Source organism: Nilaparvata lugens, chromosome 13 (assembly GCF_014356525.2).
Source record: "Nilaparvata lugens isolate BPH chromosome 13, ASM1435652v1, whole genome shotgun sequence".
In the NCBI taxonomy this organism is placed as follows: Eukaryota; Metazoa; Arthropoda; class Insecta; order Hemiptera; family Delphacidae; genus Nilaparvata; species Nilaparvata lugens.
The window spans coordinates 3,747,151-3,770,330 of NC_052516.1; the positions used below are offsets into that span (position 1 = coordinate 3,747,151).

General features: G+C 35.8%; 1 protein-coding gene across 3 annotated transcripts in view; it reads right to left on the bottom strand.

Moving 5' to 3' along the window:
- LOC120353973 overlaps positions 1-23,180 on the bottom strand; it is a 258,109-nt gene that overhangs the window by 145,819 nt on the left and 89,110 nt on the right. The window lies entirely within an intron of this gene.

Sequence of the window (23,180 nt, forward strand, 5' to 3'; positions counted from 1 at the left end):
CTTCTCTCTACCTTTTCCTATTTCCACTCCAGTTATTTCCATATCCATTTCAATCGAACAACTATCTAGGTAAGGGAGTTTACGGACTTTAACAGTATTTTTTGCTAGAATACAAACTCCACCACTTGATTTTCTACAAGAATTTGCATTTATGTTGTAGCCATCAAATTTCAACTGTGATATTTCAGCATCTGTGAGTCCAAGAGAATGCTGGCATTAAAATGTGAATCAAACTGTAACAAATGTTGAACTCTAGTTCAAGATATCAGGCAAACTTTTCTGGTCTCACAACTTTCCTGAAATACACATAAATCAACAAACAGGTTACAACTATGTATTTGTAATGAGATTATAGCAAGGTTAACTTGAAATTACTGTCAGTGGGCATATTGGTTGAACGGGGTTCATAAAGGAGTCATATGGTGGAGAAGGATACGAGAAAGAATAAGAAGAATAAAAAGAATCAACCAATTAATTAACCTATATTATAGCAGAAAGATTGAGATAACAATAAGTAAAACGCTAATCATACAGTGGACAATGAACTTTGAATACTGAAATAATTATTTGTGCAACTAGTGCGCAAAGTGACAGTTTGCTGCACCGAAAGAAACGTTTACGCCCGAGCCGTAGACGAGGGCGGAATGGTTTCTTGAGTGCAGCAGAGGAACTTTGCGCACGTATTTCACATTAAGTTTTTCCTACAGTTACCATTGAATATGAAAAGTGGGTAATTATGGGTAAAATTGCCTGAAATCCATCAAATGTTTTTCTGTGTAATTTTATTATTGATAAAAACCTTAATTTATTGTCAAATTCAATAAAAATGTTGTCCTTGGTTATAATATCTAATACTAATAATTAGCGCGTTGTGCTTGGTTGCACCTCTGCTCACTATAGCAGCCACAGCAGTCACTGTTACCAACTTCATTTTGATTTTGCTGCACTGTTGCTCCATATAACCTGCTAAGTATTTTGCGTTGCCATGTTGCAAATCTGGAGTGCAGAAAAATTTTTCCCGCACTAGAGCGGAAAAGTGATTCTTTTCGTTCTGTAATCAGTGCAGCAATGGCCACTTTTCAACGTAACTGTAGGAAAAGAATCAACCAATTAATTAATCTATATTATAGCAGAAAGATTGAGATAACAATAAGTAAAACGCTAATCATACAGTGGACAATGAACCTTGAATACTGAAAAAAGATAAACCTTAAAACTTGACAAATTGAGAACTTTCCAAACCGAAATCATGACCTTCTGAGAACTTGATAAACTTGGTACTTGATGAACTAAAAAATTGATGTACTGGACACTTGATAAACTGAGATTTCAACGATTTGAAAAGTTGATAAACTGAAAACTTGGCGAGCTAGAAACCTGAAGTAGGCTACGAAAAAATCTGGCGAACTGAAATCTAGACTGAATGAAACCTTAACGTACTGAAAACTTGATAAACTTAGATCTTAACGAATTTGAATGTTGAATACTCTTGATTCGGTGAAAATATTAAAATTGTAACCTGTTGCCAGCATCATAAACCGTGTTAGGCTAGTTTCACACACATTCGGTTCGGTTTGGTTCGTTTCGTTTTCGGCAAATTCCGATAAGTGTGAAACAGTGATTCGGTACCGAATAGAAACCGCATAGAACGAAACGCCAACTTGACTCTAATAAATTATTCCATCAGGTTCAAATTCGTTCCTAGCGAAAGGGCTACTTTCACACACATTCGGTTCGGTTCGTTTCGTTTTTGTCAAATTCCGATAAGTGTGAAACAGTGATTCGGTTTGAATTCGGTTCCGAATAGCAGCCGCATAGCACCGAACACCCCCTCGACACAAATAGGTTCTATCATATTCGAATTCGTTGCTGGGAAACCGGAAATAAAAACAAAGTCCTACACACGCTCGCTTTTTTGTTACTTTCCTTACCCTACCCATAGGTAAGGAAAGTATTGCTTTCCAAAAAAAATTAAGGTACCCTATTTTAAGTTTTCTATACGTTTCAAGGTCCCCTGAGTCCAAAAACATGATTTTTGGGTGTTGGTCTGTGTGTGTGTGTATGTGTGTGTGTGTGTGTGTGGTGTGTGTGTGTGTGTGTGTGTGTGTGTGTGTGTGTGTGTGTGTGTGTGTGTATGTGTGTGTGTGTGTGTGTGTATGTGTGTGTGTGTATGTGTGTGTGTGTGTGTATGTGTGTGTGTGTATGTGTGTATGTCTGTGAACACGATAGCTCCATTCCTAATCAACCGATTGACTTGAAATTTTAAACCTAAGGTCCTTATACCATGAGGATTTGACAATAGGAAATTCAATAAAATTGAATTCAAAATGGCGGATAATTACTAAAAAACCAGGCTTTTCACAGTTTTCTCGAAAACGGCTCTAACGATTTTCTTCAAATTTATACCATGGATAGCTATTTATAAGCCCTATCAACTGACATGAGTCTCATTTCTGGGAAAATTGCAGGAGCTGCGTAATATTCTTGTGAAAAATGGCGGATAATCACTAAAAAACCATGTTATTCACGGTTTTCTCGAAAACGGCTCCAACGATTTTCTTAGAATTCATACCATGGATAGCTATCTATAAGCCCTATCAACTGACATGAGTCTCATTTTTGGGAAAATTGCAGGAGCTGCGTAATATTCTTGTGAAAAATGGCAGATAATCACTAAAAAACCATGTTATTCACATTTTCCCGAAAACGGCTCTAACGATTTTCTTTAAATTCATACCATGCATAGCTATTTAAAAGCCCTATCAACTGACATGAGTGTCATTCCTGAGAAAATTGCAGGAGCTCCGTAATATACTTGAGAAAAATGGCGGATAATTACTAAAAAAACATGTTTTTCACGATTTTCTCAAAATAACTTGACTGATTTTTCTGGGAAACTAATGGGGGGTCCACCCTATCCTTGAGAAATGGGCTTTGTAACCTCCTTCTCGTGCATGAGGTAGGTAGGTAGCGCAGTCCATAAAAAAAAACACATAGTCGAGATATTTCATCTGCAGAACAGCTGTTTTGACGACTTTAGAAAAATGATGACTAAAAAAAATCATATAATTTCACAATTTACACAGACGAAAAAGTACTCTGAAAACAATTATATATACACATATACAAAAGTCTGATCGTAGTTTCAAATATGAGCAAGGAAAGTTGTGTGAGTGTACCACACCAGATTTTTTTTATTTTAACCTGATATCGTGATTATCTGTTTAAAAATCTTCCATGTCGAAATCATATATGGTCAATTCATTTCTGTTAGTTCACTGAAGTATGCTTCTCAATGGATAGTTTGCTAAAAAAAATATGAAGATAAATTAATTGAAACTCAGGGAGAATTTTTATTATTTTTCATTTTTCCATGAAAATTACATGATTTCATTTATGTAGAGAAGAGATAGAGAGAGAGAGAACTAGCATGAATCGTGAAAATCCAAACACAGCTGTGTTTGAGAAGAAAAGACCTAAGGTGCGTACAGATATACGCACCGCGAACATGAGCAATTCACTTTTAATCAGCTGATACCAAGCTTTTTATATCTGTATCTTACCGTTTCTGTAAAAATACAGATATAGTCAGCTGATTAAAAGTGGATTGCTCATGTTCGCGGCGCGTATATCTGTACGGACCTCTAGAGAATTAAAACCTGATATGTATGAAAGCTTCATTCGTTTTCGGCAACGAACCGAACCGAATGAAACCGAATGTGTGTTAACCTTCCGGGACGCGCTCCTATTTTTGTAACACGAGGACGCGCGCGTTGTACTTTATACAACACTTGGTTCCTTCATTAAAATAGCTACTATATCAATTTATATGTGCAATTTTACCATTATTTTCATTACAACTATTTTTGAATGTTAGTATGATATTTTTAGTATGTTTTGGATTTTTTATAATCATTAGAGGGAACTAAAAAAAATAATAGTTATGTTAGAAAACTTTTAATACACATAGTAAAAACTCCGTACAGAAACATACCTTTCATTCAATGTTTGAAGCTCTTTTTTATTTCTCAATTTTTGTTTGGTCAGGCCACTCCAGTTCTATTCGATTGTAAACAATTTCGCTCTCTTTTTATCTTTATGCTGGTTAGTGCAATATAAAATCTCATCAATCATATCAAGGCTGATAACTGATAAAAATGCTTCAACTTCATCTTTTGCATTCTTAGCCACCTTCTTTGTACCAGGGAGAATTTTTATAATATTTTTATTCTTAGTCTTGCTGGTTGTTGCTACTTCAGACGTACACCAGATTGTTTCACCATCCTTCCCAAGAATTAACTCAATATCATCATGTTCGGGAGAATGTTCATCAACGGAATTACTGGTTTCTCACTCACTTCCATTGTCACCTTCTACTTCACTATCATCCGAAAATTCGTTGTATTCTATCACTTCCTCACTGTCATCTGGAAAGTCAATGTTTTGCTCATCTTCTGAACTACTTTCATTGAGGAGTCGGTCTATTTCACTTGTTCTTAGAACATCTGACATCACGAAAATTGTCAAAACTGTTTATAATTAACAAAATTAATAATAACTCATCTGATACTAAACTAACGGTGAAATCACACTCACTTTCGAAAAATGGACCACTAGACTTCAAAATTTACACTAAGCTAGGACGCGTGCGATGTAATAAGTACAACATTTCTAACACCGGTCTCTTCAACACTGAATAGGGTAAGACCAGTGATTGATAGTAATGCAATTTTTTGTCTATGGGCGGAGCTAGATGTCGCGGAGGAATACTTGAAGGTTACCAACCTCACGGATGTGAATTTCTCAATTAAAACGAAAAACATTGACTGTTGTACTTTTTACAACGGCGGGCGTCCCGGAAGGTTAAGCTGGCCTCATAATGTTGAAGTCTTTGCATAATGTTCATATTATAGTATAGTTTTGAAAATCCATCGCAGAAAGACGATAGATGAAGAATAAATAATTATTTTCTCAGACGAGACGAGCCACAATAGAAAAGCATCACCTACTTGAAAGTCGTTGAATTATGGCACTGAAGCCGAATAAATAATATCAATCGCTCCGGAACCAATTTATTTCCAAAGCTTCGAGTGATTGAAGAGTATGAGAGAGTGAGAGAGTGAGAAAGAGAAAGGGAAGTAAGGGATTGATAAAAAAGTGTCGGGTAAGAGTGAGAGAACAAGTGATGAAAGGGTGTGTGAAAAAGAGGATGAAGAGAAAGCAGATGAAGAAGAAGAAGAAGAAGGAGAAGAAGAAGAAGGAGAAGAAGAAGAAGAAGAAGGAGAAGAGGAGTATGAAGAAGAAGGAGGAAGAGAAAAAGAAGAAGAGGATAAGAAGAAGAAGAAGAAACCCTTATCACTCGGCAACTAGCGAGAGGTTATAAATCTTCGTATTGAACGGTAATATTTCATCGTTTTGAATAAGAGACTGGCTAATATCAGAGGCACGGTTGGGGAAAGCTTGAGGCATGGAAATTGCAAGAGAAAAAATATTTGTACATTCTCCATTTGTTTTCACACCAAGCAATATTATAAAATGAGATAATTGAGAGAGGAGAAACTGGCAAAATCCATACTGTTCCCCTTTCAAATTTAAACTGTTCAATTATGTTTCATGTTTTATGTATAATATTTCGTTGAAAGTGGGGAAAGAACGATGAGGCAAGTGAAGTGGCACGCTAGAGGCATGCAATATATCAATTCAATCTAGAATTGATCGCAATATATCACCAATGATAGCTGGAGAAGTGGCAAAGCATAAATGTATTAAGCAGATGATAACCCCTCCTGTGAAATCAATCACATGGTATGATAGCTATAATCTTCCTTCACGTCAAAGTAGGTTGTAATATTGGAGTGAAAGAAACCGTTTATTACATGTCAAGTATTGTAAAGCTGCGTTTACACCAATCCTTATAGATTCTATTAGATTTAACGGAACTTGACAAACACATATGTTCATCATGTGTATGATAAGTTATGTTCAATCTAATAAAATCTATAAGGATTAACTTTGGTGTAAACGCAGCTTAAGTCTAAATATCGGGGGACCGGGCTTCGCTATGAAGTGTAACAGCATAGAAAATTTGTAACGAAAGATTGAATTTATAGTTTTTATTCATTCATTTTTTCAGTCGTACAATTATTTTTTCCTACAGTTACGTTGAAAAGTGGCCATTGCTGCACTGATTCCAGAACGCAAAGAATCACTTTTCCGCTCTAGTGCGGGAAAAATTTTTCTGCACTCCAGATTTGCAACATGGCAACGCAAAATACTCAGTAGGTTATATGGAGCAACAGTGCAGCAAAATCAAAATGAAGTTGGTAACAGTGACTGCTGTGGCTGCTATAGTGAGCAGAGCTGCAACGAAGCACAACGCGCTAATTATTATTCATTATATATTATAACCAAGGACAACGAGGACTTTAGGATTTTAGGATTAAGGTTTTTATCAATAATAAAATTACACAGAAAAACATTTGATGAATTTCAGGCAATTTTACCCATAATTACCCACTTTTCATATTCAATGGTAACTGTAGGAAAAACTTAATGTGAAATACGTGCGCAAAGTTCCTCTGCTGCACTCAAGAAACCATTCCGCCCTCGCCTACGGCTCGGGCGTAAACGTTTCTTTCGGTGCAGCAAACTGTCACTTTGCGCACTAGTTGCACAAATAACTATTTTATTCATTCATTTTTTCAGTCGTACAATTATTTTTACAGTTATATGAGGAGGCACAACAGGCGTATGGCCAAAACTGTCCCTTTCCAAATTTATACTACAGTCCAAATCAAAATCTAGGTTAAGCTACTATCACTCAACAAAATAACAATTTATTTACACTTCAAAAACAAACACATCATCAATTACAAATAGATATACTATGAATTCGATTTAGAATGATATACTTTGTTCGCCAAAGACCTTAAAAGATGCATAGACTCACATGCAGCGCTAGTGTCGTACTTGAATTGAAATCGGCCATTCAGGGGGCAACCTATAAAATTATTACATACCAATGCCTGTGTAATCTATAGTATTACAAATATATAGATATCATATCTCGTGGCTAAAATATCCCAATGGCGGCCTTCAATTTCAAGTAAGAGCTTTCATTGGGAAGGCATAGGCATTGTGGGTCTATATCTCTTTAAGGTCTTTGTTTTTTGCTACAATATTTGTTAATGTACTATAGTTATGGTTATGGCTATGTACTTTGGTTATGTACTATTCTACACTAAGAACATCTAGTTACTATTTTGGACTTTCTGAAGTAAACATGTTCTCTAAAAAAAGAGAAATAAACGAGAATAAGTTTTTCTTGCTGAATTTTTCTTCTCGTGAGATCAGCTGAATGATCCCACACTTGAACTCGTTCACTCACTTCCATTACTGTATCGACCGAAGACAAAATTTCCAGCTGTTTTTCCAAGGACGTATTTATCCTGTTGATGTCCTTCAGCGAGTTCTCCCAGGGTTGAGACCTGGTTCAATCGAATTTCATAGCATAAACCTACTTTGTTACAAATTTCGTGAGAATCGTTAGAGCCGTTTTCGAAATCCGGTCACATACAGATATATAAACATATAAACATCTAAACAGAAATTGCTCGTTTAATAGTATAGGATTCCGTGTCTTTTCATTCATTTCATTTTCTTTTAATTCATTTATTGTATAAAACACTAAAATCATAATACAATTATGACATTGGAGGAAAAATAGGCTGAGCCAGTACTCGACAGAAGAATCTTTAAGCAAGGGTTAGGAAGACACCTGTATCAATCATTATAATTCATAAAACAACTGAATTCATTGAATTCCACTACGAATTCCTGTAACTGGGCTATGCAATGAATACAAGATGGAAAGAGTTAAGGAAAGATTAGAAGAAAACTTTCTAGGTATTCTAGAAGACCTCGTTTAAAATAAATATTATAAGGAGGAAAGTTGTTAACTCATCTCCAAATTGAACGAATGGAATAAATTCATCAAGGCCAAGCCACACGAAGCATTTTTTAGGTGTTTTCAGACGAGTCGGCAAGGCAGGAAGCTCTACGATTGGATGATTAGGTCGACGTTCTGTAATCAGCTGATAATCAGCCAATCTGAGACTTTCCTCCCCTGCCGATCGTCCAAAGATTCCTGAAAAAACGCTTCGTGTGGCTCGGCCCTTATTCCTATACAGTGTACCTATAATAACAACACGCGATCGTGTGAATGAGAGAGTTTAGATTAAGTAACAATATTTAATTCTTCAACCTGGTGAAAGGATTCATGGGCTCCGCCCCTGGACCCCCGACGGGATCATCCAAGAATGAGATCAGCGGGCTCGCTTCGCCCGCCTACATGATGTAAACATTTTCTGTCTATTACTTGATTGAAGAACTGAGAAAACGCAAAAAACCGCTAATTTTGGGCGTATCTTTGGCGTTATTTCAAATTCTTTCTAACACAACATTATTATACCCCAGCTGAGCTTCTGTATTGAATTTGAACAATCTCTATTCATTTGTTCTCGATAAAGCTGAGAAAAAGCAAAAAAATGCTAATTTTGGGCGTATCTTTGACGTTAGGTATTGCAAATTCCTTCTAACAAAACATTATTTTACATCCTAGCTGAGCATCTGTACTAAATTTAAACATTTTCTGTTTATTTGTTCTCGATAAAGCTGAGAAAACGCTGGAAAAACGCAGATTTTGGGCGTATCTTTGGAAATTTTTCCAAATCCGTTGTTAGTGCGCCTCTAAAGGGCCAACTGAACATACCTACCAAATTTGAACGTTTTTGGTCCGGTAGATTTTTAGTTCTGCAAGTGAGTGAGTGAGTGAGTCAGTCAGTCAGTCAGTCAATCAGTGAGTGAGTCCCATTTCGCTTTTATATATAACTAGCCGTCAGGCTCGCTTCGCTCGCCATATCCGTCTAGCCAGGGGGCTCCGCCCCCTGGACCCCCGACTGGATCGTCCAAGAATGAGATCAGCAGGCTCGCTTCGCTCGCCTGCATTTTTTCATTTTTATCATATTATATTAGGACAATCCAGTCGGGGGTCCAGACTAAAGGTCTGGCTAAACAGATATGGCGAGCGAAGCGAGCCTGACGGCTAGTAATATAATATTCCCAGGATTGAAGTAGCAGTGCCCAATCAATTTTTCCGCGATAAATGCATTTAAATCTTCAACTTGGTGCTTTCCTTACAAAATCAACTCAACTTAATGCCAACCTGACAAAATTATTAATTTAGTTGCCAGTTAACAACTGTTTCGAAGAGGTACTCTATCTAGATTATAGTTCTATAGTAACATATGATATTATGGAAATTTCAATTATAATTAAGAGATTGGGAGAAGAAGAATATACATGCTAAAAGACGAACTTTAAACCCTTAAAAACAACCCTTAGAGTTAAAATATTGCCAAAAGATTTCTTAGTGCGCCTCTAGAGGGCCAACTGAACATACCTACCAAATAAGAACATTTTTGGTCCGGTAGATTTTTAGTTATGCGAGTGAGTGAGTGAGTGCCATTTCGCTTTTATATATATATATATATATATAGATAGATATAATTGATGAACAAATGAAATGGCCTTCCTATTTCTCAGTACTTTCACTTCTCCAGGAATTCAAAAACTGAATTTTTTCTTGCAAAAATAGAAGGAAAACAATAAATATCTGATGACAGTCTCCGCTATTAACACAATACTCGAGTCATGAATAAGGTAGAGTACCACTTATACCTGTCACAAACAATATTAGTAAGTGAATTAATGAAGGTTTTATGAGGTGTCAGGTGGAGGTACTTTATTTTTTATTAAATTCCGTTGGGAGACAGATAATATCTACTGCAGCTGAGTAGAAAAAGACAACGAAATAAGAGAAACGCGTCTGCTTAGGTGTTATTGTCTCTCTTGTCAGCAGTGTAAAAATTTCAGCAGGAATTTCATTCTTTCCGTACCCTGTCAACCCATTTCAACTCCTGAATTACAATAAATTTCCAAAATAATTCTCGTCTGGAATTTCAATATCACTCCTTTTTTCAAAATTATTGTTTCTATCATTTTCGTTTGTTGGTTCTCAGATGTTGGGTATGTTTTCAAATTAAAATTAATTCATTTTCCATAAAATTAGATACAAATTATTGATCAAATGAATATTCGCAACTAATACTTATTATTAAACGAGAATCCAAATTAAATGCTGTAAATTACACCGTAGACTTCTGCTACTGCAAATATTGACAACAGAATAAACAGCTAGATGAAAACTCCATGAGCGTTACCATACAATGGTATATTTCGCACCTAGGGCCGAAAATGAGACTTTTCTGGCTCGAAATCGGTTTAGAGAAGATTGAGAGCCGGAAAAACATTTTTGCCCATGGTGAGAACGTAATTTTTCGCCACACAGAAAAATAAACAATATATATATGAATTATTCTCATTGTCTATTATAAGCACTTCCGAAAGCAAAAGTGGAAGGTCATAGCTCTAGCAAATCTGAGATAATCTGAATATCAAGAAATTGTCCAAGTATTTTTATTTTTTATTCTGATTTGTCTAAATAACCTAAAAGATTATGTTCAATTATGTAAGAGGTTGAGTTTATACTTTTTATTCTTCCAAATGACAATAAGATGAATATTATAAATGTTTTAATTATTGAATGATAAACACAAATAATGAAAAGTTTTTGATCAGCTGGTTTATCACACTTAAAAAAGTTTTTGATCAGCTGGTTTATCACACTTGAAAAAGTTTTTGATCAGCTGTTTTAGCACACTTGAAATTCGGCCAATCTGATGTGATCTGAATGCCAATGGAAGTTTAGGTTAGAAGTTCTATCCTTCTCTGAAAATCGAATTATTTGAATAGTTTATAATATATATCTTATCTGTATTTTATTCATTTAAATAAAATGATAGTATATTATTACAGAATACTTTATTGAATTCTAGAAGCATAAAATGATTCGTTTATCCACCATGTTCCGTGATAAACGCTTTACTAGGAGGTTTGAGGTTAGATTCTATTATACTCTGAAAATTGAATTTGAATAGTTTATAATATCTCATTTGTATTTCATTCATCCAAATAAATAGTATCTTATTGAAAAAACTTTATTCAATTCTAGAAGCATAAACTGATTCCGTTTCATAAACTATTTTGTAAACACGTTCACATCAAATCAGAATCAGCTGACTTCAAGGTTATTTTACAGCCCTAGGGCCGTAAAAATTTTACCGGCCTGGTCAGAAAACAATCATTTTCGGCCTCCATATGACGCACGTAAACCAGCTCATTACATCCAAGTGGGGCGAAAAAATTATTCCTGACCGGCAATTAGAAGGTACTGGGTTGAATTCCAGGGCTGACAAATAATTTTTGTATAGTAGTGCTCATCGAATTTCCATCTAGCTGTTTACCCAGTTGGTCTTTGGGGTGATTTACAACATTTAATTGGGATTTTCTTTTAATAATTACTGAAAATTACATTGTTCAACGGAATGAAGTCACTATGATGTCGTGATAGCTTCAGCCAATGAGAGTTGTTGTGGGCGTGGCCATGTACTGAGCAAGAGAAGTGTACTCACATATGATTGGTTGGCTTTGAAATAGGCTTCCACCAATAGAAATCGAGATAGCGTTCTCGATGACGGTCTCTTTTCGATTCGATGGAATCACCATTCGGTTTATTTTGGGATTATTACAGAGAGATCAACTGTTATATGTCAGAATTACTCAAAGGGAAATATCGATGCTTCCCATTAAAACAATGAGAGCAGTTAGCAGTGAAGAACACTATAGTGAGGTCCTCCGTATCATTAGTTCTGTATCAAATTAGTTGTGTATCAAATTATTTGTGTATCATCAAATTAGTTTAGTATTGTAAGGTCCACGTTATAATGGCAGTTTTTGATCAACATTGGTGTTGCTGTCCTTGTCTATCATTCGACAAAGCAGATAGCGCTATCCTTTCATAATGTACCAGAAAAGTAAGCGAAACTAAACTTTAGAAAAATGTAGCTCCGTATCATTAGTTCTGTATCAAGATAGTTGTGTATCATCATAATTTTGTATCAAATCAGTTTAGTATAGTAAGGTATACGTTATTATGACAGTTATTGATCAACATTGGTGTTGCTATCCTTGTCTATCATTCGACAAAGCAGATATCACCATCCTTCTCTACCCCCGCAAACGTGGCCATATAGTTTCTCAACAATTCAAGAATAATAAAGGCCTAATCAATCAAAATATTCAATACCAATTATGAAAATTTATCATCAAATAATATAAAAATTGAATTTTCAATTAATGACGAATGAAGTATACATTAATTACTTTAGGGACAAATGAACAGTTTTTTTTGATAGGTTGGTATCAGCTATCCTCTATAGAAAGGAGTGGCATGGCAGATAATCGGCAACGCTATTCTCCTGCTATATAAGCATCATATGCGTGTGGGAGCATCATCTGTTGCTTGGCTAAAGAAGAAGAAGAAGAAGAGGAAGAGGAAGAAGAAGAAGAAGAAGAAGAAGAAGAAGAAGAAGAAGAGGAAGAAGAAGAAGAAGAAGAAGAAGAATGAAAATTGAAGGAAAGGGACTTCCATTTGCATTTTGCATATGCTACCCACAACACTCCCTATATTCTCATTTATACTAGCTCTTGATTTATATTTGATATAGAAAATACATTCTGGCGTCGGTTGGGTCCTTCTGCTTATCTACCTTCTTCTTCTTCTTCTTCTTCCTCTTCTTCTTCTTCTTCTTCTTCCTATTCTTCTTCTTCTTCTTCCTCTTCCTCTTCTTCTCTTCTTCTTCTTCTTCTTCTTCTTCTTCTTCTTACTTCTTCTTTCTTCTTCTTCTTCTTCTTCTCTTCTTCTTCTTCTTCTTCTTCTTCTTCTTCTTCTCTTCTTCTTCTTCTTCTCTTCTTCTTCTTCTTCTTCTTCTTCTTCTCTTCTCTTCCTTCTTCTTCTTCTTCTTCTTCTTCTTCTTCTTCTTCTTCTTTCTTCTTCTTCTTCTTCTCTTCTTCTTCTTCTTCTTCTTCTTCTTCTTCTCTTCTTCTTCTTCTTCTTCTTCTTCTTCTTCTTCTTCGTCTTCTTCCTTCTTCTTCTTCTTCTTCTCTTCTTCTTCTTCTTCTTCTTCTTCTTCTCTTCGTCTCTTCTTCTTCCTTCTTCTTCGGCTTCTCTTCTTCTTCTTCTTTCTTCTTCTCTTCTTCTTCTTCTTCTTCTTCTTCTTCTTCTTCTTCTTCTTCCCATCAACATACTAGCACCTCCTTCCAATCCATCTTCCACTGCAGCTCTTCTTCCTCCTCAATCCCTCTCCTCCACCTCCCATTCTTCGTAGTTTCTCCCGAAAAACAATGGGAGACAACAGCTTTCCATCTGCGCAATTCCCTAGACCTTACAGAATCTCTCCTATTTTGTGGTATGAGGTGAACCCTTCCTTGTTGTTCTCCTACTTCTTTTCCTCCTCCTCCTTTCTCTACTTCTCTCCCTTCTTCTTCATCACCCTCTTCTTCTCATTTTTCTCCTTTTCTTGTTTTTCTTGAATGAGAGTTAGCAGATTCTTGGTACAAAGCAATACACCACTAGAGATGAGGGATCATCAAAAACGTATATAGAATGACTATGTACAAAATATATCGCAAAGCAGAAAAGTTTGGAGATAAATATTGAGATAAAGCAACAACACAAAAGAATGATTCGTGATGAAGTAAGAGGGAGCTATAGAGAGTAGGTGAGGGTGAATGAGAGACGGTAAGGGAGAGAGAGAGTGAGCAAGGATGAGAGAGATGTGACTGTGTTTTGTGAGAAAATAACATCGAATAACAGAGAGTAAGCGAGAGAAATAATAAGGAGATTCGTGAGAGAATAAAATAGAGTTATAAAGATTGAGAATGAGAGAGATGTGAAGGGAAAGTTGAAGAGTGTAAGAGAACAAAGATGAGAGATGAGAGTGCTTCGTGAGAGAAAAACATTAAATCATAGAAAGTAAAAGAGAGAAAGAATAAGAGGGAGATGAGGCAGATCCGTGAGAAAGTAAGAAAGAGCTATAGTGAGTAAGTGAGGGTAGAACAGAAACAGTTAGAGCGTAAGAGAGAGAGCCGAAATGAGAGAGATGAAAGTGTGGTATCATAGAGAGTAAGAGAGGGAAAGAAAGGAGATTCGTGAGAGAATAAGATAGAGTTATTTTGAATAAGAATGAGAGAGATGTAGAGGGAAAGTTGAAGAGAGAGAGAGTCATAATGAAGTGATGTAAGTTCGTTTTGTGAGAAAGTAAGAGAGAGTGAGGGAGATTATTAGTAAAATAAGATATAGTAGGTGAGGTCGAGTAAGAGAGACAGTTAGAGAGTAAGAAAGAGCAAGATTGAGAGAGATATTTTTGTGTTTTGTGAATAAGATAGAGATGTAGAGACTAAGAGAAAGAAAAATAAGTGAGATATAAGGCGGATTCATGAGAGAGTGAGATAGAGCTACAAAGAGTAATAGAAGATGATAGAGAGAGTGGAAATAAGGGAGAGTAAGAGTTGCAGATTGTGATATGAATAGATTATAATTCAGGTCCAGCCCTGAGTAGAGGTTAACCCTTCATCCCTAACATCTGGTAGGTCAGATAACGTTATTTCTGCTCATATTTGGACACCTTGTTCCCTTATCCCTAATGCCCCATATAAGGGTGGAAATGGAATAGGGGTGTGTTGTTTGCGTTCATATCGTGTGGGGCCATCAAGAAAATGAAATAAAGTGTCAGTTGTGTTTCGGACTAATAGGATTGGATTTGTTTGCCAGAGAATGCTCCTTGTATTTGGTTTTAGTTTCTGGTTGAAGGAGATTGTTTGCAGCAATTGGTTGCAACAAAATGTCCGTAGGAAAACATTTGCGTAGAAAACGTTGCAAAATTTAACTGTAGGAAATGTTTGCAACATCTAGTTGTAGAAAATTGTTTGCAACAAAATGTTCGCATCAGCTGTGCTATGTTAGCAAACATATAAAACAGCTGTTCTAATATAGTGAAGTTGTGTTTCTTTTCTGGCTCAAAATTCTGTAAAATTACTCAAACATTTCCAATTTGTAGAGATTCGAGTGAAATATTTTTGTTGTTAATTAGTTTTAAAATATCAAAATTGAAAATTTCTTGTTTAGTCATTAGTTTTGAAGTGTGAATTGGACTTATTGAAGTCAAAAGTAAAATCTATCCTCATTCTTTTTTGAAACTTTTATGTGTAAAAAATTCGGGAGAAGACAGTTTTGGGCTATGCCTGTTGTCTTCTCCCAATCATATTTTAATTATGATTTGTGATTGTGAATAGAATAAATAAATAAACAGTGGGAAATTGTTTGCAACAGAATGTTCGCAACACTGGGAAATTGTTTGCAACAAAATGTTCGCAACAGTGGTAAATTGTTTGCAACAGAATGTTCGCAACAGTGGAAATTGTTTGCAACAAAATGTTCGCAACAGTGGGAAATTGTTTGCAACAGAATGTTCGCAACAGTGGGAAATTGTTTGCAACAAAATGTTCGCAACAGTGGGAAATTGTTTGCAACAAAATGTTCGCAACAGTGGGAAATTGTTTGCAACAGAATGTTCGCAACAGTGGGGAATTGTTTGCAACAAAATGTTCGCAACAGTGGGAAATTGTTTGCAACAAAATGTTCGCAACAGTGGGAAATTGTTTGCAACAAAATGTTCGCAACAGTGGGAAATTGTTTGCAACAAAATTTTTGCAACAGTGGGAAATTGTTTGCAACAAAATGTTCGCAACAGTGGGAAATTGTTTGCAACGTAATGTTCGCAGCATTCAGTTGTAGGAAATTGTTTGCAACGGAGTTTATTTGCAGCAAAATACTCATTGTATTTGGTTGCTGTTTCTGGTTGTAACAAATTGTTTGCAACATTTGGTTGCAACAAAATTTAGTTGTATAGGGAATGTTTGCAACAGAATGTTTGCAGGATTTGGTTAAAGCAAATTGTTGCAGAAAATTAATTGATGCATAAATTTGTTTGCAACAAGCATAATATATAACTCGTGAGCTAACCTGTTATTATAAAGGTATTGAATTATAATTTATCACTAATTTTCAATATTTACACAAAGTAGACATCGGTTGTAGCTTCTCAACTTCAGTGAACACTGAATGCATAAAATTGAAGTCCTAGAACTTCCCCAAAGATGAATCAAATTGATTTTCTTCAATTAAGATTCACAATATAACTTTTGTTACAAATCTTTCATGATTACTAAGATAATCTTCTCAGGTGAAGGTGAACTCTTCTCACCTTCTTATGAACTTGAACAAATACAGGAGAATGAAGAAATAGTTATTTGTGCAACTAGTGCGCAAAGTGTCAGTTTGCTGCACCGAAAGAAACGTTTACGCCCGAGCCGTAGGCGAGGGCGGAATGGTTTGTTGAGTGCAGCAGAGGAACTTTGCGCACGTATTTCACATTAAGTTTTTCCTACAGTTACCATTGAATATGAAAAGTGGGTAATTATGGGTAAAATTGCCTGAAATCCATCAAATGTTTTTCTGTGTAATTTTATTATTGATAAAAACCTTAATCCTAAAATCCTAAAGTCCTCGTTGTCCTTGGTTATAATATATAATGAATAATAATTAGCGCGTTGTGCTTGGTTGCACCTCTGCTCACTATAGAAGCCACAGCAGTCACTGTTACCAACTTCATTTCGATTTTGCTGCACTGTTGCTCCATATACCTACTAAGTATTTTGCGTTGCATGTTGCAAATCTGGAGTGCAGAAAAATTTTTCCCGCACTAGAGCGGAAAAGTGATTCTTTGCGTTCTGTCATCAGTGCAGCAATGGCCACTTTTCAACGTAACTGTAGGAAAAATAAATTATTCTCCGAATTCTACCGGTAAGTACCGTCTTGTCTCTACTTCCGAGTCTATTCTAAGCCACGCCTCTCTCCTGATTGGTCAACAAGACAAAGATCATCATTTCCTAGTTCTGCCGTTAGGTGGCAGCAGGAGAAAGAAAATGCTGATACAGAGTGTGTTGATACAGAGAAATAGGAAGTGCAAAAGAGAGAGCGTTTTATAGAGAGAGAGAGTGTGTGTGGAGGAGAGTGAGTGAGAGAGTGTGAGGTGGTGATAAGTTGAATGAGAGAGTTGTACGGTGTAACGTTCAAAAATCCTAATGGATAAATAAAAATTCCTATTTGAAGAAATTTATAGGTCTAAGTGAAATAATAGGCTAATATCGCCAAAGATGATAACGTTAAAGATTAGATAATATCAGGCATCATGGCTAAATTGTACAACAGCCGAATAGGAAGGAAAATAATTTCTGCTACCTTTATAATATTATATAAAATATTGAGAATTTGAGGTTAGGCGTAAAACATCTACTGATCGGCGACCTAATGATCGACCGAGTCGCATAACGTAGAATCTGACCAAACACCTTGGCAGAAACTTATTGTAGTGAAACAGTATTCAACTTGAGGAACCAAAGGTTACACGTGGCTAATTGTTGTAATATAAGAATCAATCTATAACCTTTATAAAATTGCTTTGCATGTAAAAGCATATTAAAAAACCCAAACAAAAATAATTAAATGTATTAAGGAAGTAGGAGGCTACTAGGCGCATGAATACTATAATAATTTGCATGCACCAATCAAATGATGGCAATTGATAGGCGGCAATAGTGAGCCGGTTCAAATATATTTGTATATATTTCTACAAATGATAAGAATTTGTAAATTATTATTGTGCAGTTTATGTTTGTATACGGCCCGTAGGCAAAGAAATTATTGAAGATGTAACATAAGTAATAATTTAATAGTTTGGTTCGGTCTATTTGAGCCATGAATAGCGGAGGAACAGAATATTTAAATTTCATGTAAATTTGGAAATCGGAAATGAAAATTGTGAATTAGAAAAGAGAATTTCGACACTTGCCTGCCAACGACCACCATGAGATGTCACCAAAATTTATAGAGCGTAATATCTTACTATAAGATCATAATCATAATTGATTGAATAAGATTGAATAAGATCAGCAGGCTCGCTTCGCTCGCCTGCATTTTTCATTTGAGCATTTTTGCCATTTCGCTTTTATATATATAGATATACAGAACACAATTCTCTAAAATGATCGTGTTTATATTTCACAGCTGGCCATACGTCATCTTATAAATTTCGGGGATGCGATATTTCGATTTTTCACATACTCACTTTTTTACTATCCACAGCTGTTTTAGCCAAAAATGAATTATCCTTTTAATGTCGTTCAGCGAGTTTTCTCAAATATGAGACGTAGTGCAATCGAATCTTCATATCATAAACCTACTATATTCCAAATTTCGTGGACATCTATAGAGCCGTTTTCGAAATCCGTTAAACATAAATAAACAGATATAAAAAAAGCCAGCTTATTTATCTCTTTTCTGTATAGGGCTACTTTTTATAGAAATAGAAAGAAAAATTAAAATCTCAGTACCCTTTTTGAATTATTTAATCACAACATGTTTCGGACATTGATGCCATTTTCAAGTATGAAAATAGATATAAAAATAAAGCCATAATAATAATAAATATAATAATAGAGCCAGATATAAAAATAACCATATATATATGAAAACAGGAATTGCTCGCTTAATATAATAGGATACATTAGAAAAAAGAGTCTCCTTCGATTGCCAATATTGATGTAAAAATCAGACTATAGAATTATTCATCATCATACATCAGCTGTCGTGTGTTTATCTCAATGTGATTTGATAAAAACTCAGCTGTCGTGTGGACTATTAATTGACCGAACGAAATGAGGTCTAAGATTCAAGTCGACGGTTTGGCATTTCTCTTAATGTTTATATGTTGCGCATTTACGGCGAAACGCGGTAATAGATTTTCATGTGTGGAGAAAGATATGTTCCTTTTTTAATTGCGCGTCGACGTATATACAAGGTTTTCTGAAATTTTGCATTTCAAGGATAATATAAGAGGAAGAAGAAGCCTCCTTCATACGCCAATATTAGAGTAAAAATCAGACTATAGAATTATTCATCATAAATCAGCTGACAAGTAATTACACAGATGTGTGGAGAAGCCAGTCTATTGCTGTATTTCCATAAGGTCTACTGTTTCAATCGGGTACTTGTGGATGAGAATACTGCGTGAGGTCTACTGTTCACAAAACTACTAGTATAATAGGATACAAAGGAAGGAGGAGTCTCATCAGAATTATTCATCATCATACCTCAGCTGTCGTGTATTTATCTCAATGTGATTTGATAAAAACTCAGTTGTCCCGTGGACTATTAATAATTGCAAGCAATGAGGCATGCAATTGATAACTCGAAGTAGCATATTAATTTCTCCTGACCATTCAACTCTGTCAAGCTTTTAATGATAGTAGCATTATTGTTGACAACAAATTATTGTCGATACAACAACCCAAACGGCCATTAGTTGTTTATACACCGATATCTCGCAGACACGACAGGACAGGACATAATTTACTCTGATGGATAGTATAGAGCAGACTGTAGTTAAAAATCTGGTGTGGTACACTCACACAACTTTCCTTGCTCATTGATATCTATCTACAAGCCTCATTAACGAGGATAATTTAGGAAATAACATTATGCCGATTGGCGGCTAAATAATTGTAACTACGATTATACTATTGTGATTGTGTTCAGAATACATTTTCCTTAGTTTGAATTATGAAATTAGAGGATTTTTAAAAGTTGTCAAAACAACTGATCTACAAATAAAATATCGATATGTGTTCTTTTGAATAAACTGCTCTACCTACCTACCTCACGCACGAGGAGGTTACAAATTAAATTTCTCAAGGATGGGGTGGACCCCCTGTTAATTTCTCAGGGACGGAGACTCATGCCAGTTAATAGAGCTGATATATAACTATACAGGGTATGAATTTGAAAAAAATCGGTCAAGTCATTTTTGAGAAAATCGTGATAGAAATTTAACAAAATTCATTCTTCTCAGGAATATCACGGAGCTCCTGCAATTTTCCCAGGAATGAGACTCATGTCAGTTGATAGGGCTTATGAATAGATATCTAGGGTATGAATTTGAAAAAAAATGTTAGAGCCGTTTCCAAGAAAACCGTGAAAAACATGGTTTTTTAGCCATTATCCGCCATTTTTTGTTGAATTTCTTATTGTCGCATCCTCATGGTATAAGGACCTTGAGTTTAAAATTTCAAGTCAATCGGTTGATTAGGAATTGAGTTATCGTGTTCACAGACACACACACACCCACACACACAGACCAACACCCAAGACCAAAAATCATGTTTTTGGACTCAGGGGACCTTGAAACGTATAGAAAACATGGAATTGGGGTACCTTAAATTTTTTTGGAAAGCAATACTTTCCTTACCTATGGTAATAGGGCAAGGAAAGTAATGAAACGTATAGAAAACATGAAATTAGGGTACCTTAAATTTTTTTGGAAAGCAATAATTTCCTTACCTATGGTAATATGGCAAGGAAAGTAAAAATGCGCGAGGTCTACTGTTCACAGAACTACTGGTGAATCTATCAAGTACAGAAATGTGTACATGTGAATCCAAAGACCTTAAAAAGATATGGACCCACAATGCCTATGCCTTCCCAATTCCTCTTAGGCCGCCATTGGGGTATTTTAGCATGATATATTATATATTATTTATTTGTAATACTCTAGATCACAAAGGCATTGGTGGTATTGGTATGTAATAATCTTATGGGTTGCACCTCAATGGCGGATTTCAATTCCAACTAAGACACTAGCGCTGCATGTGAGTCTATGCATCTTCAAGGGTGTGAATCTATATGTTGTGTACTGCAGTTTCTTGAAAAGCATAGGCTACACATTCCATGTACAGCTTACATCTATGTAACCACGTGTGGTTTCCAATCATTGTATTGAAAGCTGAGAGGGTATCGGCACATATGTGGCCACATCACATATGTGATATCACACATAAAGGGAGAAGCCCTACCAGCCTTATGTACTGGTCAAACGTTGTAGGGCATCTCAAAGTTTCCCAACCTTTTGAAAAAGATTTCCACCAGATAAAGTCAGAGTGAGATCCACTTTCAACTGTCAGCCTTCCTTATGGATAGCATCAATGCTCCCCATTTAAACAATACTGCCAGACTCTCGTGGATCTGACTATAAAGATGCTGAAGAAACATAGGGTGAGACTCATTTTGAACTGACAGAAATTCCTTATAGACTGGATCAATGTTTCTCATTCAACTAATACTGCCAGACTCTCGTGGATCTGACTATAAAAATGCTGAAGAAACATATGGTAAGACTCATTTTGAACTGACAGAAATTCCCCATAGATTGGATCAATGTTTCTCATTCAACAAATTCTGCCAGACTGAAGAAAATCTCTAGAACATCAAAAGCCAGTGGTAAGGCTTCTATTTTTGATGGGATCTATCGCAGTGATATAGAATGCGTATAACTCTACAGCATGGGACAGCAAATGGTTGACTTCTAAGAGTGCATCGAGAAGTCAAAAAGATGAGGTGGAGATAAGAGAGAGGAGAAAGGGTAGTAAGTTATTGGAAAGACAGTCGAAAGATCACAGAAAGCTATTTCAAAGTAATCTAGAGATAGCGAGTATTGTGGGGAAGTGGGTATTTATCAGGGATACATCTTTTCTTTCTCTTCACTTATTAGAAACACATAAGCTGATAGATTCACATTGCCATCTTAACTTACTGAAAGATGTAGAAATAGACAACATAATCAATCAAGCTTTCAGCTTCCTGGTTGAGCTGTGTGAGTTATCAAAAAATCTGGTGTGGCGTACTCACACAACTTTCCTTGTTGTAGAATTGATGGTGATGTTGTGAAATCTCTCCATAATAAGGAAACAAAGATATTGTCAAATTTCACTAAAAATTATCTTTTAGTGAACTATTTTAGTGTACTAAATTATCTTTTAATAACTATTTTTAGTGAAATTTGACAATATCTTTGTTTTCTTATTTCCTTGTTGTTATGAAAATTTCGGCTAAAAACCGCCTAGTGTCTCCAGCGGAGAGTTGAGTTCTCAAAAATTATAATTTAGAATTGATCAGCTGACGAGATCAATTCTGCTCAACGTTAGTGGACAGAATTAAACAACTTAGTAGACTGTCTACTAACTTTGAATTTTGCTAACTTTTCCACTGAATGATTCAATAGAGTCATCAGTTGCCTCTCTCATTTGAATAATCACATTTTCTCGAATTACGAGCTTATTTAAAATTTTATGTCAAAATGTTACTAGACCTCAATTGTAAAGATTTTCGTGTTCAATAATTTCTATTTATAATTGTTTCTGAAGCCTGATAATTGGAAATCTTCAATCAAAATTTGCATTGATGGGGCAGAGCTCCTGAAATTTTCACAGATATAGGACTTGTTGCAGTTGATAGAGCTTATCAATGACTATTCCAGGTATAAATTTGATCAAAATCGTTGAAGCCGTTTTCGAGAAAATCGCGGAAAACCCTGTTTTTGACAACATTTTTGCCATTTTAACCGCCATCTTGGATTGCATTCGATCGAAATTGTTCGTGTCGGGACAATGATAGTGTAATGACCTAAAGTTTTAAATTTCAAGTCATCCCGTCAATTGGGAGATGAGATAATATCGTGTACACAGACATACATGATTATACCCATACACACACACTCACACATACATACCAATACCCACAAACCACTTTTTTAGACTCAGGGGTCCTTGAAACGTATAGAAATTTAGAAATTGGTGTACCTAAATTTTTTTTGGAAATCAATACTTTCCTTACCCATGGTAATAGGGCAAGGAAAGTAATAATGTTTAGTCATCAGTTTTGAAGTGGAAATTGGACTTTTTGAAGTGAAAGTGGAATCTTAAGCTGCGTACACATATACGCTCTTCCAACCCGCACCGAGCACGCTCCTCCCTCGTACCGCCCTCGTTCCTCCATCGAACTACAGTCGCGCCGCCCACGCACCCATCATGAACGTTACGGAAGATGATAGATCTTCTCGCGTTCACCGGTCGAACCATTGTTGCTCCCCGGTCGATCATCAATCGCTCTGCTGGAGTGACGTTCGGTTGCGGAGCGGAACGAAAGTCTGTACGCACCTTAAACCTTATTCTTTTTTGAAACTTTTATTTGAAAAAATTTGGGAGAAGAC